The following is an 18,821-nucleotide window of genomic DNA, read 5'->3' on the forward strand; positions in this document are numbered from 1 at the left end:
TAAGGGAAATCATATATAACAGAAAGTAGCTGAATTCACGTCACGTCTAGCAACTTATTACGGAAACAAACAGGAAATAAGGGAAATCATAAAACAGAAAGAAGCAGAATTCACGTCACGTCCAGCAACTTATTACGGAAACAAACAGCAAGTAAGGGAAACAAACAGCAACAAATAATTCACGTCCAGCAGTTCGTGCGTCGTCGTCGCCGTCGAGACGCAGCCGTCGACGCATCAACCAACAGCCGCTACGACGACCTCTCCACCAACAGAGCTGCAAACGTCGACGCATCCTCCAACGGCCGCGACGACGAGGTCTTCACCAATACAGCTGCAGCCGCCGAGGCACCCGTCCAAGGCCGCAACGACAAGCTATACGCCGTATAAGGTGTTGCCTTCTCTCTGCGTTCAGATCCATCTATTGCTTTGACTGATCTGGTTGTCTTTCTGCAAGATATTATCATAACAACTACATCATGATGCATTGTTCTAAATAATTAATAATCTATTGCTTTGATTGATCTGGTTGTCTTTCTGCAAAAAATTATCATAACAACTACATCTTGATCCACTGAACAGTTTAACTTCATAGAAATTCTGGATTATGTGTCATTTAATCATGGGGTTTTATTGAAATAAGGAGCGCTGGTGCACTCGCTGCCGTGGCGTCCGAACTAGCAGCCGCTACATTATTTTGTACCAAATTGGTACAGTATAGTGAGTTCTGTCGCCACTTTTATGACTTTTTCAAGCATTAATTTGTTAATGTTGTGCAAGTTCGTGTACCAGTGATGATATTAAACTGTAAGTGAGTTCTGTGCCCACTTTTATGAATTTTTCAAGCTTGTGTATGAATTTGTGAATGATGTGCAAGTTCGTGTACTAATGATGATATTAAATTGTAAAAATATATATTCGCACTTGAGCAATCTGGCCGTCACACTATATATAACTATATACATGCATGTACTCCCTCCATTCCAAAATAAGTGTCTTAAGCTTAGTACAACTTTGTATTATAGGATGTAGTTCAACATGGAACTCTATACCTTCCTGTACAATGGTATGATGACATTTTTCACATAAACAGAGTTTGCGGAGTTCGTATGACACCAACCACTCCCAACGGGACACGCACCCCCTTCCAGGATATAAGCAACTCCCAATCGTTGGGTGATGATCAGTACCTAATCAGTATATTTTTGTTTTCTTGCTAGACTGCTAAATTGTCTCATTTATTACAGACCCTAAAGAAGTAAAAAGGCAAAGGGATAGAGAGCGGTATGGACAAAATAGGGATGAGATTAATAAGAGACGGCGTGAGGCCTATAAACAGAAGAAGACTGCCGCTGCCGAGAACAGTGCGGCAGACGCACAGCTGACTATATCACAAGGTAATGACCATCAACTAAATGATATAAGGCCCATATGTATTGTTATTTAACGATATATTCTTTGTCTATTCAGACCGTAGTGATATTAAGAACCGCATTGAACGTGAGCGGTATGCACATAATAGAGAGATAATATTAAAGCGACAGCGACAGGCCCGTGACCAGAAAAAGCATAATGTTGTCGTCCTTGATGGCAGTAACCTTGTAACACAAGTCAATGCTACCGGACAATCAGCAGTCACACAACTGGCTAACATAACATGTGCGGGTGGTGCAGTACCTAATTCCAGAGAGCTTCTAGACGAAAACGAGAATATTTATGATGGCGACGAATCCGATTGGTTGCACAGAAATGATGCATACCAGATTCAACGAAAGTCTGGACAAGTAAGAGTCACACAAATGGAAGTCGTAGAGAACCCACGACTCAACCTACGTATCCAAGAAGATTCTTTTAAAACAAGAGGTTACTTCTGTGACTTATTAATGGTGCTAAATTCTCAGGTTTGACTTTCTTCTTTAATTTGGCCCTCTCCTATAGTTTCAGGTATAGCGCATTCTGATGATAATGGTCCAGTGATGCAGCCTACACCAGCTCCAGGGCAAACCACTCATAATCAAGGTGTTGTGTGTTTTTTCCTAAAACTGGTCAGGTTTGACTTTGTTCTTTAATTTGGCCCTCTCCTATAGTTTCAGGTATAGCGCATTCTGATGATAATGGTCCAGTGATGCAGCCTACACCAGCTGCAGGGCAAACCACTCATAATCAAGGTGTTGTGCATTTTTTTCTAAAACGGGTACATGACAAAGGGTTACAACCAAAGGTACTTACTCATTGGGACACAAAATGTTTTCAGGCAACGACCATGAAGAACATGCATACGGAATACTGGAGCCCGATGTCCACACCGTCAACATTGATGGTGTGCATTATGTCCTTTTGTGTTTCATCTCCTCATTGTTGTTGAACATGAACTTAACATGATTTCTAACCCTTAATGATTTATTCATATCTTCGGTACTAGAATGCGATGGAGATAGGAACCAGATAGAAACTACAGCCGTTAACCATGATGAAGAAGCTAGGATATTCGCGGAACGAGGTATATTGTTGCTATCATGAGTTAGCAGTAAACTATAACATATGATACTATGATTTCTACATGCAGTTTGATTAATGCAAGTGTCTAATCTTATCCAGAAGTTGCTTTTGAATCCTACCGAGTGGATCAACAGGATGGTCATGCGACTCCCAGTACTGATATTTATGACAGGGTTTACATGAACCTGCCCAAAAAAACACCATGTGCTTAGGAAAGTTAGTGATTGCCGCCACTGTGGAGCTTTGAGGATTCAATACGAGGGGCCTGCGTTTTGTTGCAAAAAGGGGAAAGTGGATATATTTACTCCAGATGTTCCTGAAGAGTTGAAAAGGTTGTTTACAAGTCGGGATGATGAGGATGCTAAATATTTCAGAGAAAATATACGGTATTTCAACTCTCATTTCTCTTTCACAAGTCTTGGAGTCACACTTGATCGTCGAGTCAGCACCGCAGCAGGGACCGGTGTATATACATTTCGTGCATGTGGGCGGTTGTACCACGCTCTTGACGATCTATTGTCTTCTGATAATGGCCCTCGACATTTGCAGCTATATATTTATGATACAGATGAAAACTTGTTTCACAGGGTTAAGAGGTCTCCGAATCTTAGGTTAGATCTCATCCGAAAGATTCTGAAAATAGGATCATTTGCAGCTATATACTTATTCTATGTTGTATCATTATTTAACTCTTATTTCTACTTTAATAGGATCATTTTTATGTAATACTTATTCTATGTTGTATCATTATCTAACTCTTATTTCTACTTTAATAGGATCATATGACAGATTTTAGAACAAAACTAGCTGTCATTTTAGTGGACTCGGAATTGAATGATGATAATATAAGAAATCGAGACATGGAAGATGACGAAATCAATATAGATCCCATGGATTGTATGATTCTGGATGGACGCCCTCATAATCTCAAAACATCGAACACATCATTAGATGTTGAGCTCATCTCACAGTCATATATCCTTTCACCGTGTGTCAACCCAACAAACGATGACTTAATAGACGAACTGTGCTTGTTCATCAGTATGATTGATGATGACGCTTTACTAGAGTAAGCCTTGTTCTTTTAGTTCATTTTGTATTCTAATAAATTACTCTCATGTCATTATAATTGACGAAATTTTGATTTTACAGAAGCGAATGGGTGAAAAGCTCTGATCCTTACCCTATCAGCTTAAAGTTGAGACAAATAAAAAACATATTAAACAATGATGAATATATGGATATTGATTGCTTTAACATGGTTGTGCGGATACTAGCGCGGCACGAAGTCCAGCTTCTTAGAGACATTCCATCTCACTACATGGATCTAAACTTTTGTGTAAGTTATTATAATTGCGTTTTACATATTTTTTCTCATAGCACTATTGTTTTCTTATTTTTATATTAGTCCATGTTCCAATATGTACGAGACCCAAGTCATCATGAAAATATGGACAGTGCTACGTTTAAACAATTCTTTCATAGCTGGCCTGACAGCAATGAGTATCATATCTCACAGTGTGATATGGTAAGATTTTAATTTTTCGTTTAAAACAGTGGTTTATTTGGTTTTAATTAATATTTCATGTATTTATAAATGCATGCATCATTGCAAATTTTATTGCCTTGGGACATTTTTGGGCTGTTTCTATTGTTTGTCTTGGATCAAGATAAAAAAATTATCTCAATTTTTGATCCAATACCAGTACCTACTTTGGGAAAGAATATACTTAAAACCGTGGTCAGTAACCTAAACCTCGCACTTCAAGTTGCAAATCCTGCATTCAAGGACGATATCTCTAAATGGGAATGTATAGTTCCGGTTGTTCCAACAAACTCACACTGGTATGAATCTTTTCAATGCATTCAATATTAAATAATTCATTCATTCAACACACATTATGTGTTTATTTCATACATGCAGTGCCTTGTCGGGGTATTTAGTTTTTAACAACATGCACTCATTGTGCGATGGAAAGCTATATTTTCCTATACCCGAGGTGAGTATTTACACCATGCTTATTTGTATACACATTGCACATACAAACTTGGTATAACAATGTTGTCTAATGCATATGTAGGATTGTTTTGAACTGAGGAAGCGATTTTTGGTGCATATTTTAAAGTATGAAGAAAATGAATCTCAAGACAATATCCCATACATTGAAGGAAGCATCATAGATCGCATCAATAGATGGACTTTCATTGCTTCAAAAGATGGACCATCAAGATGTGCTTAATTCAAATCCACACATCAATCAGTTTTATCCCATAGTGGTTGCCTCAAAAATGTAACCTATATGATAATAGTTGGCGCATAAAAAAATCAATCAACATACCTGCAGCAATGGAGGAAATAGGCAAGCTGTGAACTCCTCCCTAGAACAGATCGACTGTCCAATTCAAGATGCTTGCTCCCTCATCGTGTCCACCAGCTCGCATCTCGATCTGCTCTATGGCAGTAGGACATAGAGCAACAAATTAGCTACATGTCCATTGGTAATTATGATCAACAAATTAGCTACATGGATGTGCTTCTCTTTAGATGAAAGTACCACATAAAAGTTATAAGGTCAGTTTTTAGAAAACATTTAGAGATAGAACATCATTGTGTCAACCTTGCTCATACTATGTTTTAATTAGTACAGAGTATGTACCTGAAACAAATTCCCTTTGACTACGTCTTTTTTCTCCATCGATGTGCTTCTCTTTGGATGAAAGTCTATGAACAAAACATCACCCAGATTTGAGAAGCATGGAGGCTACTTTCCGCAGAAAACACGAAAGGGGCAATCTTATTATCACTGATTGTGTATGGAGTATTGTGAGTTTGTGACCAATTAAATTAACCGATAGAAAAGCTTTTGTGTCCTTTTGCAGCTTAGTGCAGTAAGAAAAAAACATGGGGGCGAGGCCATGAGCTGGGAGATGACATTTGCTAGAGGCAATGGGCATGAGAGGATGAAAAAAAATCTTTCGCTTGGAATAGATCGGGTTGGAGAGCAGAGCATCCGGATCGAGGGGAGAAGAAGAGCTGCAACCGGACCTTAATGGCGTCCCGAGCACGGGGATGGAAGTTCGTGTCGCACGAGAGAAGGTGGATAGGCTCATGGCGGCGAGTGGCGTCCGCCGGCAGTGGTGACGAAGGGGAGGGCCGTCCACTAGAGAGCGACGGCGTCGAGGAGGGAGGACACTGGCGTCACCGGCGAGCATGCCGAGCTCGAGCGCCCCCATGTCCGGAGGGGGGGGGATTGCCCGACATCGCCAGCGAGCATGCCGGCGTCAGCGGATATGAAGGTGGGGCGGTGCGGGGCAGAGCAGGGGCGGGGCGTCCGCCGGCGGTGATGGCGAAGGGGAGGGGCATCCGCCGGCAATGGAGACGAAAGGGAGGGGCGGCCACCAGAGAGCGACGGCGTTGGGTGGCCGGGGATCTCCTGGATCGGGATGTGGATCGGGTGTGGGAAGGGGGGAGTGGGTGAGATTGTGAGGCTGGTGTAGGCGAACGGCAAGAGGGGGGGCATAGGCCAGCGACTGGCGCGGCGGCTAAGGAAGGGCGGCCGCCATGGACCGGCCACGGGTGGGTGTTCGTCTCGCCGCCGGTGGGGATGCAGTGGAAGAGGGGCAGTCGTGTTCTATGAGGGAGAGTGGAGCTTATCCACATGTGGAGTGAGCGAGTGGAGCAAACCGAGTTGTTCAGTTTCTTTTCCTGATCGGGGCATGTGTCCGACTGTGTGCTGAGTTCTACGTCGTTGTGACCTTTTCTACTACCAAATTTTTACATTCATATGTAATTTGTTAATAAAATCTCTAAAAAAAATTATATGTAGAAACAAACGGAATAATCATCAAAGAACAAATAGTAGATATTGTTTCTCAGTTGTTTTTTAATATTTTTGTACCTAATGATAGTACATTTATGTGATTGTGAATTATATGTGAAGACATGTTTTCGAATCGTGTTACACGCGCACTCTCATCATGTGCATGAGACACATTTAAATGACATGACAAAGAACTGATAAATAAGATTAAATAATGTCTTATTATAGATTATGATACGTGTGTTGCACTTGCATGCTTACTAGTGTGTGAAGTAGACGAACCAATGTAGTCGAATGGATCCTCACACTCCGAAGTGGTTTGGAACTATATCGAGAATAAACAATCCGGAAACAACAATCAGCACACAATAAACACCACAACATATGCATGACATGATGCACAATCAAATATGTTGCATGTACGGTTTAATTATTGAAGGCATGACAAGCACCACAATCAAACTCTACGCATTAAGTGAAGCTATATATGCAACGAGTTGCATATTGATGAACTCCACTTTTGGATTACTTATTTTACTCCCGTTTAGGTACACCACAATATTAAATGTTATTAAGCATGGCAAGAGGTGAAGCATAAATAAACTACACTACCTAAGCATGTTAAATGAGGTCAAAAACAACATATAGTATTTCCGAAATGATCCCACATGTTAATTTCGAAATTGGTTTAAATCTAAATCAAACACACTTTATATTTATTAAACACCAAAATAAAGTGGACCATGACATTCTACACGACATTCTAGTCGGTTAACATATATGGATCATCTCGAACGGAGTTATGGTCTAAAACATATGATCATCACAAGATAATATGTCATGAATGTGAAATGTATGACAAGGACACCCACAAGCATGTTAAAACATGAATTCACAAGATATCATGGAACTACATGAAATTCTAGGTAAGTTTAAATGTGGCCTGAACAAGGAATAATAGTCCCGGAAAGTCCCGATATGCAAATTAAGAGATAACTTCAACACTCCTGATAGAATAGAGAGGGATGAATGAACAAGATAGGCTTGAACAAGAATTTCCAACACGGAAACCACTGAACGAATGAAAATGATATGATGAACACCCAGAGCTTGAATTGAATCCGTCGGAGAAGAAAACTAGAATGAAGAATGATGGACGTAACACTGAGCATCTTCACATCAAATCACCGGATGCAACACGCAAGAGAAGATACCAGAAGTAATAATGAAACAAAGACACTTGGATGATAATTGAATCACAGAAGTAAAAGGGCGGGAGAGTGGAAAAAACTAAGACAACTTGGGACATATAAGACAACTTTGGAAAGAAATAAGAGGATGGATCTTGCAAATATTGGGGAAGATTGAATTAACCGGAGGAGAAGCACTCTGGATTGAACGAATTGACATGATGACTCTGGTTCGAAAAGAATTGATAAGACAACTTGATTGAGAAAAAGAATTAATTAGCACTCCCACAGAAATATGAGAACACCACTTAGAAAAGATATGAAATCACCACTTGACATCAAAGCAACTCAAATTACCATACTCCGGCAAAACAAAGGATGAGGCTTACGAAACAAACCAGAAACAAATATATGACAGAGATTTCGCTCATAATTTTTGTAATAAGGATCGCACGGGCTCGATCGTACATTCGATTGTCATATTGAAATGATGCTCGAATATGCTCCCTAGCGTACCAAACTACAAGGCTTGACGAAGCATATCCGACGACATATATCAAGACTATCCTTTGTAAGAAAAACTGTGAACAAACGAATCCACTATATGTCGAACCCCAACCTCACGGCATGCATCTGTTGAAAGATAATACTAGATAACTACTAGAATTCCCACCTAAGAACTTCCGAAATTTTCCGGTTATGCAATCGGGTCCACGGATACAAGGAGTAAAATCCATCACTCAAGTCCTAGCAATAACACTACCCGTCCAGCGTATCACATCTATCAACACATAACCAGAGATCTCAGAAACTCATCTACCTCAAACCCTCGTAATCCCAATGATACCAATTATGGCACTACATATGGACGCTCTCCCAAGTACTGGGTCATGCCAAACTACTGTCACCACAAAGAGTATTGAAGCTATTTCGAACATCCTCCGTCCTGAGATACTAAGGAAACTGAACGATAGTGATGTGTCAAGAATCCCCTAGAGCTCAACTCCCCAAAAGAAATCAAGTCAGACAACAGGCACCAAGTTGCAACTCTATCACATCGACATCATATAAATTCCAAAATACCCGCATGGTCCTAAAAAAATTGAGCGAGAAGAGGAGTAGAATTAAAATTCTTACATCAATAATCCTCACCAAAGCATAAAAGAGGACTAAAATGTATCCTACTCTCCAATATATATCTAGACTCAAATTAGTTTTTTGCTAGACTTGACTCATCCACGTTCGATCAATCATGGGGGCTCCTACGTCGGTACTTCTCCGATACCAACTTGTAATGCCCAAGATGCGATCCTAACCTTATTTTGGCTGGAGGGCCTCGACAGGGATAGAAGCACACATCATAGGGTTTTTTAAATGGATATCATTACAAGTACATGTACAGAAGAGATGAGTATATGTAATTGGCTTGCACTTGCCACATGCTACAACACGAACAACACGATACAACAATATATTAAATCACCATGTAGAAGAGCAGGGTCCGACTACGGACGAAATCAAATAATAAAAGATTGACGTTCATCCTTGCTATCCCAGGCTATGAGCCTGGAACCCATCCTAGAGCGATGAAGAAGAAGAAGAAGAAGAAGAAGAAAACTCCAACTAGAACAATCGTCGTGCTCACGTAAAAGTATCGCTTTACGTACACATGCAACTATTGTTGTAGTGATCTATGAGCCATAGGGGACTCAGCAATCTCATTTCCAAAGGTATCAAGACAAGGAAAGCTTAATGGGTGAGGTATGGTTAAGTGGTGAGGCTACAGCAAGCGACTAAGCATTTATTTGGGTGGCTAACTTACGAGTACAAGAATAAGAGGGGGTGGTCTATGCATAATGTATGTGAACTAATAATAATCTCGAAGTAATCTTGAACACCTACTTACGTCAAACATAAGCCCACTGTGTCGTCTCTCGGATATAGAGCTTGCGAGAAGAGATAGTCATGGTCACGCACATAGTTGGCATATTTTAATTAAATTTACTTCAGGTTTGCTATGACCGGGTGTTAAACAAATTTTCCAAGTTGCCACATAACTGCGGGCACGGCTCTCAGAAAGATTTAACCCGCCAGGGATACTGTCGGGACCGGATTTTTGGGGATTTTAATTTCCCTTCAAAATGGCCCTTGTGCATTCCAGCCCCAGGAATACTGTTAGCTGGTGCACGATTCCTTGATACATATGTCCTAGAAAAAATACAAACTTGAAGTACAAGACTGAGGTGGTCCATAGAGTACATCAAAAGGTTTCTATTGGTTGATGGCAGAAGCAGTTCGAGGGTCTCCAACGTCTATCGGACTCCATTTCCCACAGGAACAGCTGACATGGATAACTCCTATCTCACGTGGCTCCTGTCTTCGGTGCCTAGGTTATGGGTTTAACGCCGAGTTCCTCCTCTCCAAACACGCAATCTGGCCAAGACAATAGCCAGGGACAAGCCAGTGAGTACTTTTAATGTACTCGCAAACATCATGAAACAAACATAAATTGGCAGGGTTAATTATAATAATGCCACAATACTTCGTCAACGCTGAAGTACTACTCAAGTACTAGCAATGAAAATATAATCATACTGAAATTTAATAAGCAATCAATAAGAGTAATAGTAACGTATGTAATTTAAAACATGCCACAGTCGAGCGTCTGAGCGACACCACATAAAGGGCTTATATGAAATAATAAACATGCCAGAGTGGGTTGTCTGAACGACACCACATAAAGGGCTTATATGTAATAATAAACATGCCATAGTCGGGCATCTGAGCGACACCACATAAAGGGCTTATATGAAATAATAAACATGCCACAGTCGGGCGTCTGAGCGACACCACATAAAGGGCTTATAATAAACATGCCACAGTCGGGCGTCTCAGCGACACCACATAAAGGGCTTAGATGAAATATAAATGAAGAATATCCAGGAGGTAGAACCATCCCAGGGATATTCAACAATCATAATCATAGGGGTTAGTCCAGAGAAAATAATGTTTATAATCATCCACCATAATTCCTAATTAATCCCATACTTCTTTAACTACCTTCGAAGACCGACACTCAGACCGACACTTGACTAGTCAACCAATCGTCCTTGACCGTGGACACGGTTACTCGAATAGTTTTAACTCTGTAGAGGGTGTACTCTTTACCCACAGCCCACGGGTTCCAATAGTCACTCGGACTAATCCCGCGTACGGTGTTTCAGAAGTAAACACTCAGAACCAGCACACACCCATTTTACCTGACGAAGCCCAGCTCCAACCACACTACGCTGCAGGGCAAAACCATAAGACGGGGAGGCTCTAACCTCGACTAGCATGGGATCAAATTTATACCGCGCGCTACAAGGGAAGGCCTTTCCCTCTCGGTCCCAAACCAGAAACACCCATGCCCCCTGACCGATGACTGGATTTAGTCCATGGTCATGGATACTTTCATCTCATCCCCTTTACTTGGTGCAAACCTCGTAATAGGTTTACGACCTACTGAACCATATCCCCTTTTGGGAAGATCATGGCAGCACGAATGGGTTAAGGTGACATACTGACAAGACTTGATCTACGGTTGACTGAGGAGGTTTAAGTATTACCTCCATCATTATCACCAACAAAATGCAGACACGGTCACTACCTGTCGTACCCTAACATGCCTTGGTGACCACTCTCGTCCCACGAGATGTCAGTCCCAGGGTCGTGTCCCCACAAGACACCGACTGTTACTGAATCTTATCCGGATACATGTATGATGGGAAGGTGTGACTGTTGTCCCATGCATCTCAAATGTAACAACTTTACTTTCAAATCATGAAGCAACAAGCATGATTGTCACATAAAATAACACCACATGTTTAGCATAACTATAAAGTTATTCTCATGAAGCAACCCACACACAACGAATATAGATGTAGGTTCAGAATGCTTGCCTTCCAAGTGTAGAGAGGTAGGGTTCACTCTAAAAATTTTGCAACTTTTTGCTCCTCTCTCCATGACCTATTTTTAAAAATATTCTAATTAACACACAATATAAAAACAACACATAAAGTAGTCTTACAAATTTTCAAATAAATACTAAAATAAACGAGACAGAATTTGAAAGAGCTGAGAAAAGGAATCAACTCAATTGGATTATTATTTTAAAAGTTAGAGCCAGTCAAAGTTGTGTCAAGAATCTGTTTGAAAATCAAAACAGAAAGAAAACGTTTCAGCTCAGAATACGCTTTCGCAAATGGAAGACGCACCAGACCGACGACGCCTTCTCGAGGGGGAAACACACTCACGCGGGTGCGCAGCTGAGGAAATCGGGCCAATCACCGACAGATGGGGCCCATCTGTCGGGTCTTCCTTCTTCGTCCCACGCACGTTGACAGTGAGCGGGGAGCTCAGTCCGGCGGGAATTGTCGGCAACTCGGTGCACCTCGGGCGAAGCTCCGGCTATGCATCTGCTCAGAATGATGATCCTCACCCATTTTTGGTTCTTGGGGACGCGGCGGAGCTCGGGAGCGAGTAACCCTTCCTCCACGGCGGAGGGAGCTTCGGGTCCGACGAGGCGCGAGCAAGGGGGAGCTCTATCCGCATCCGAGGGGTGGGGTAGCTCCAGGCGGTTGAGCAAGGATCGAAGGTGGATTCAGGTGGGGCTAGAAGACTTCGGCTCGGCCGAATTGACCCGACGCACAACGGCGGGTGAAACCACCGGAGATGGGGAAGACGAGGCCTACTGGCTCAATTGGAGCTAGGGCAACCTTGCTACAGCTCCTAGGATGTTTGTTGGCTACTATGTGGCTCCGGGGGGCCTCCTTAAATAGCCAAAAGAACTTGTGCCACGGCGGTCTTGGGATAAGAACATCAGCGACATCCCTGGCGATGGCATAGGGATGGCGAAGGGTGGCAGCAGTGCGGGGAGGCAAGGATTGTTATGCAGGGGTGGTGTCCGAGGGGAGGTGGCACATGGGGGTGGCTCGGGCGGCGTTGCCATGGCAGAAGGAGCGTTGTGTAGCAGCAGTTGATGCTGTCTTAGATGAGTGGCACGGCCACGGTGCTCCCGGAGGCTGTCGTGCGAATCTGACAATAGGAAGGGGTCGGGGGTGCTTCTTCGAACGAGCTAAGATCACACGTGCGGGCTAGAAGGGACGCGGCGGCTCGGGCGCTAGGCTGCCAAACGCGTGCTCCAGAGCGCGCTCTTGGCATGCCTCTTAGTTGCTCGACACATTGCCAGAGCATGCCATGGCCAAGGGTTGGAACCCAAAGTCTCCAGATCCATCGATGGGGGTGGCAAATGGGTAGTAGACATGCCGGTTAGGTCCTGGGTTAAACTTCACCATACAAACAAAAAGACATGTCAAATCTAGTCAGGGACACCATGTGTTTGACAAAATGCCAAGGGCATCTAGAGATGCTTTCTAGACACAAAAGCTCCCAGATAGGGGTCTCCTTGGATGCAACCAATGATGGCATAACTATATTTGGCAACCCAAAAACTTCTTAATGCAATTCTAGCAAAAGTTCATTTCTGGACAGAAACTAAATGATGATGCAATAGGGTCTTAAACAAGTTAGATGGGGCTGAAATCTAGTACTTAAGGGTTTTGCACAGTCTACTACAAGCACAAAAATTTCCAAAGGCATTGGAAAATAAAATAATATGGTTGTAGTGCAAATTGCAAATCTGGTCCATAATAGAAAATAAGAGGTAGTGCTCTAAATTTTCAAAAGACCAATATATGTTTTTGCATAAAACTCATTTATATGAACCCCTTGACCATTACAAATATTTGTAGAATTTTTTAAGAAGTATATCCAGGGGTTGTAGTACAAAACTCTAATTGGACCAGAATGTAAAATCAAATAACGTGCTCAAATTTTCCAAAACACTTTGTTGTATTTTTTACATAATATTGATCCAGAAACATATTAGGTCACTGCCAAGTTTTTGTGAAACTTTTAAAAGAAGTTATCAGATGGTTGTAGTTCAAATTAGGCCTTTAAAGTATTTAGAGGTAAAAATTTTAATAAATGAACTTTAAAGAAATATTATAAAAATGCATCATTTGATTTGGAAATAAATGGAATTATTTGGGGCAGCACTCAAATCAATAATATCTTTCAAAACTCCTCCTTAAGAAAGAAATCTTTTTATAAATTAAAACAAAGAATGATCTGAGAATAGCAGAAAATCCAAGGATGAAAATTTTAAATCACCAAGGCAAAAAATTGAATAAAATAAATCATGCCCAAAATTTTGGGGTGTTACAAACTCTACCCCCTTAAGAAAAATCTCGTCCTCGAGATTTGTTAGGGACGTTGGAAAATATAAACTCCTACCACACTCTAGTATCTACACAAAAATAATTACTCCCGGAGGTTATAGTAACAACGATAATTGGTGCAACTGTGATGGTACAGGGGCTACAAACTAATGCTATGTTTGGGGCGAACGAGGTGTTGCTACAGATGGCTACGACAAGATTTTTGAAAAAGGAAAATTTCCAATTTCCGAATTGCTTGTCGTACCCGAGTGCATAGTGTTCTCTCTCGCTGACACGTGGGTCCAGGGCCCACGGTCAGTCTTTTCTTCTTCCTCCGGCTCTCTTATCTCCTCTCCCTGTCTCGCTTTCTGTTGCTTTCTCCACGCGTGGCTTCTAGCTCGCAGGCTTCTAGAGCCGTACCGTGGTAGTGCGCGGTGCTCTAGCTGCCGGCGCAGCAAGCACTCGCGTCGCGGGCGAGCGCTTTGTTGGCACTGCTCGCAGATTCGTTTCCGAACACCAACGATCGAGTGACGAGCGGTGCTGGTGGACTGCGTCCATCGCACACCAATCTCGGGCTATAAAACGACCACGTCGTTCCCTCCTCTACCTCACACTCGGCATCACTCTTCCTGCTTTCTCCTCCTCTTCCTCTCTGTTTGCAGGAGCTCGAAGCGAGGCTCCAATGGTGGACGAGCACCCGGGGTGGATGATAGTCCTTCTGGCTGGAATAACAGCGCATTGATCGGATTCTCAATGCTCCTATGCGTGATGATACAGGATGATCGTCGCGATGCCGCTGCTCGGGTGGCGGCTCTCCGTAGTGGCGATGAGCATGAAGACTAGGCGAGCGCAAAAAAATGCAGGGGTGGCTGCTAGTGTGCTGGTAGCATTTTTGCAAAAATAAATACTCATGGTGTATTCCTTTCGGAGAAACCGTGGTGTTAGTGAGGCAATTAGCTAGGGTTCTGTGTGTGTGGTTCTGCTCTTAGTGTATTGGCAGAGTGAGTGTGCTTGTGAGCCGATTGGCATGCGAATGAAATCTTGTTGAAAAATATTTTTGTAGCAGTAGTTGTATTAAGAAAAATAATCACGCAAGGGTCATCCCAAGAAAAGCAATTCAAGGTAAAAACCGCAGCGATCACACAACTAAAATAAAACACGTGCATGCAGTAATATACAAGGCAAGGTACAACCATCGCATTACACAATCATAACTATACTAGCAGATACAACTAGGCGTTTACGGAACACGCAAAAGAAAAATCTAACGATCATGAGGGAATATTCCTGGCAGTGGAATATCTACTTTGTCTTCAGGGGCGAGCGGTTGGAGGACACACAAAATGCGTCCTGCTGGGTCTATCCTTAGGGGTTCGCCAATGGCGATCTAAGGGTTTTGGATGGCGAGGTTCTGGAGAAAAATCGGTCACGTGTTGTGTCAAGCACTCTTGAGCGATGACATATTGCACGAGCCTGATCAATACGGGGTCTCTATCTGAACGGGTTCCCGAAAAAGACGCTGCTCCTCCGGGCACTACACGGCTCGGAAAATAAAAGTACCCCTTTCACTCGCATATGGTACGGCATATCGAAGACGAGTAACCGATTCGTAGGCAGCAACCTCTATGGCCATTTCTAGGGTAGGCATAGATTTTCCACTGAAGCAGACTTCCGTGGGGTTTTGGTTAGGGTCCACTAGGAACATGTGCACAACTGCCCAATATTTCGAGGTAGTGGAAGTGATCCTTGATTTGAACAGCTCGTACCGGGGTGGAAGGAAAGAACCCATGGTAGTGCAGGTAAAATCCCACAATACTTTGACAAAACTGCCCGGAGTTGCATCCGGAGTTCTGAGGTAACTCCCTTGGGGTAGCATGGTAAAAGGCTGTGAATGTAGTGCACAAGGTGAGGGATGCTGGAAAGATCACTGGGTGACCCTTATATAGGCGGGGTTGGGACACAAGATGTAGGTTGGGTTGGTCTCGTAGTAGGCTTCGCTCTAACATGGTTCGGTCAAGGCCACATATAATAGTTCATGAAATGTGACCTATTACTGTGGTGGTCTATTAGGAATCGGCTTCCCGTGGTTATGTCCAACTATAGCTATGTAGCCCAAAAGCAAACACAGATGGCTATTTGTGGTACTTATAAAAATAATGGTACAAAACAGCTTGCCCATTTATTTTATGAAAATACCAGCTCATACATTACACCCAAGAGAACACTTACTACAAGAAATATGCTCACATGTGATGTTTTTTCAAATGTCGTTGATGAATTCGTCATAAATCTATGACGATTTCATCCGAGATCGTCGTAAACCGTTTGAGGGGATCAAATCTACATATAAATTACGACGATGTGAGTCAAAACGTCGTAACCGCATAAGATGAGATCGTCATAACTTTTACGACGATTGTAAAAATGTTGTAACATGTTCTAACTATGTTGACATGTCACTCGTGGGTCCATTCTATCCCACCTGATCCTAGTTTGTGAAGCAACCTACTATTCTATAATTCCGGAAATTCTCGAAAAATTCTCATAAATACTTTGGACTATATATTTCTCAAATATGTGAAAACCCTCCCTTCCATAGTTCAAAAATAATTCAAAAATATTCATTTTCCTATTCTGTTCAGAATAGCACTTTGTGAAGGAAGTGTTATTTCTATTTCTTTGATTACCCTCATATTGTTTGGGCACTCTTTCCTATCCAAATCATTTCCTCATGAAAACTTTCGTAACGATTTGCCTAGTAAATCTTTCTCAGCAAATTTCCAAAGTTTGTGTTCAGCTAACAGCTTTGTGAAGGAAGTACTAGATAGGAATATCTTGATGGGTTGAATTTTTTCCACATCATCTATGTGCCCAAAACGTAGCTCTCCATAAAATTTTAGCCACATCTAACAATTCATGTGAGCTCATCATCCAATCTTTGTTTTTGGTAATATTTTCATTTTGTGAAGCAACTATGTTTTATATTGCTTTATAGTTCAAGAAAAATTTACCACGGGATGATACTGACCATATAACCTCACTGCACCAAATTTTAGCTCATTTAATTCAGCCAATTTCTCTCAATATTTTTCCCAATATTCTGTTCAGTAGAGAGCATTGTGAAGGAAGTACAATTTTTATTTATCCAAATTTTATGAATTTTTTACAGTACCTTAATGTGCCCAAATTATCATCCTCCTCCAAATTTAAGCTCAATCCAATCATCTATGTGAGCCCAGTTTTAATTACCATTTTCTGTCCGGATTGGCACATTGTGAAGGAAGTGTCACTTTGGCATGTCCAAATGGTATAATTTTTATACACTGCCTTCATATGCCCAAATTAACATCATACACCAAATTTCAGCTCAATCCATTCATTCATTTGATCCTAGCTTCAACATCCATATTTCTGCACAATGTGTTACTTTGCAAAGCAAGTGCCACCTAGATTCATCCATTTGAGATAAAAATTTGCCAAGAGAGTCTCCTTAGTAGATGATCATCCTCAGCCAAAATTTAGGCCCATTGTCTATGTGAATTACCCGCACCGCTAATCAAACACTTGGCTGCTAATTCATGTTTTTGCTTAGTTCAGTCTCCTCATGAGATTATTCTATTGTATTATTCTTGCTAACACCTATCGAGGGATTGTCCAACCCACCAGACATGACTATTCCACCTAGAACGCGTGGCAATGCAACGGTTAGGCGGTGACCATGCGACTGGCATGCAAGTTCACGCGCTCTGGAGTTGGGGCCCTTGACCACCATCCAAACCTCGATGTCAAGGCACCACACCATGTATTTCTGATTAAATAGATACTTATATACCTATAAATGATTTTTGGGAAAAATAAAGAGCAAACGATAATGCAGATGCAGTTCAAATTTAACCCGCTTCCGGCTGAATCAACATAAATTTGTCTTTTTCACGAGAGGGGGCTAAAATCTTTTAACACCCAACCATTTTGTCAATTGTACATTAAATATGGACTAGTATTTTATAAAAATGATTTGATCCAATTTTGAAACAAATATATGGTAGATCCTTCACAAAAAAACTCATTTTGGTCACTTGAAAAATGGAAAATGAATTTTTCATACAAGGAAAATGAAAACTTCCTTAATCAACATTGTTTGTCATTCCAATATGCACCCTTGTGCATAATATTATATCATTTCAACAAACTATGTCATGAATGTGGCCATAAGATTGATCATTTTGCTTGAAAGACATGAATCTTCACACATGATGACCCATTTCTAAGAACACTTATTTAAAATAATTGTCGTATTACTAGTTTATTAATTTTCCTGGTAACATTGTCGCGTCAGTTGGGTTGATGCTGGCACTGCCGGTAAATGCTACAACCATGGTTCGCTACAACAGTTCTCGGCGAGGTGCGACAACCAATTCTAAGTGGGGGTGCTACAACTAGTTATGTGCAACTGCAAAGATGCTACCGTCCTCTGAGGAAGATACAACCGACCATAAAAAAGCTTCAATCGGAGATTAAAAAAGCTTCAAGCGAGCACTATATAAGAAAAAATGTTGCAACTAGTGTAGAAAAAGCTTGAACCATAGATTCAAGAAGTTTCAGCCGGAGATTAAAAAAGCTTCAAGCGGGCACTATGTAAGAAAAAAAGTTGCAACCAGTGTAAAAAAATCTTCAACCATAGATTCAAGAAGCTTCAACCGGAGATTAAAAAAGCTTCAAGCATAACAGAAGAAGTCGCAACCGTTGTAAAAAAAGCTTCGATCATAGATTCAAATAGCTTCAAGCATGATGGAAAAAGTTGCAACCGTTGTAAAAAAAGCTTCGACCATAGATTTAAAAAGCTTCAACAAAAGACCCACGACGAAAATCTTTGAGGAGGCTCTTGTTTCCATAAAAACTGCATGAGCCTAGATGAATTGATGTGAGCCGTTGCGGCGGCTGTGGCCAGCGGCTACTCTAAGGGTGGCCGGCCGACGGTGCCTTCAGGCGTTCACGTGATGCTGCATTGTCTCTATTTTTTCTAGGAAGGCATGCTTGTGAGTAGTAGTACGACC

General features: G+C 41.7%; 1 long non-coding RNA gene across 4 annotated transcripts; it reads right to left on the minus strand.

The window, feature by feature from the left end:
- LOC123426158 lies at positions 1 to 7,302 on the minus strand. 4 transcript variants are annotated; one of them, XR_006622065.1, is made up of 3 exons: positions 6,579 to 7,302; positions 4,836 to 4,944; positions 1 to 447 (listed from the first exon to the last, which is right to left on the minus strand). It is a non-coding gene; the product is annotated as an uncharacterized LOC123426158 (long non-coding RNA). The 4 variants fall into 4 exon arrangements; XR_006622063.1 differs by having other exon boundaries at positions 4,836 to 4,949; XR_006622064.1 differs by lacking the exon at positions 6,579 to 7,302 and adding an exon at positions 5,154 to 6,567 and having other exon boundaries at positions 4,836 to 4,949.
- Positions 7,303 to 18,821: the final 11,519 nt, after the last annotated feature.

Source organism: Hordeum vulgare, chromosome 2H (genome assembly GCF_904849725.1).
Source record: "Hordeum vulgare subsp. vulgare chromosome 2H, MorexV3_pseudomolecules_assembly, whole genome shotgun sequence".
Classification (NCBI taxonomy): domain Eukaryota; kingdom Viridiplantae; phylum Streptophyta; class Magnoliopsida; order Poales; family Poaceae; genus Hordeum; species Hordeum vulgare.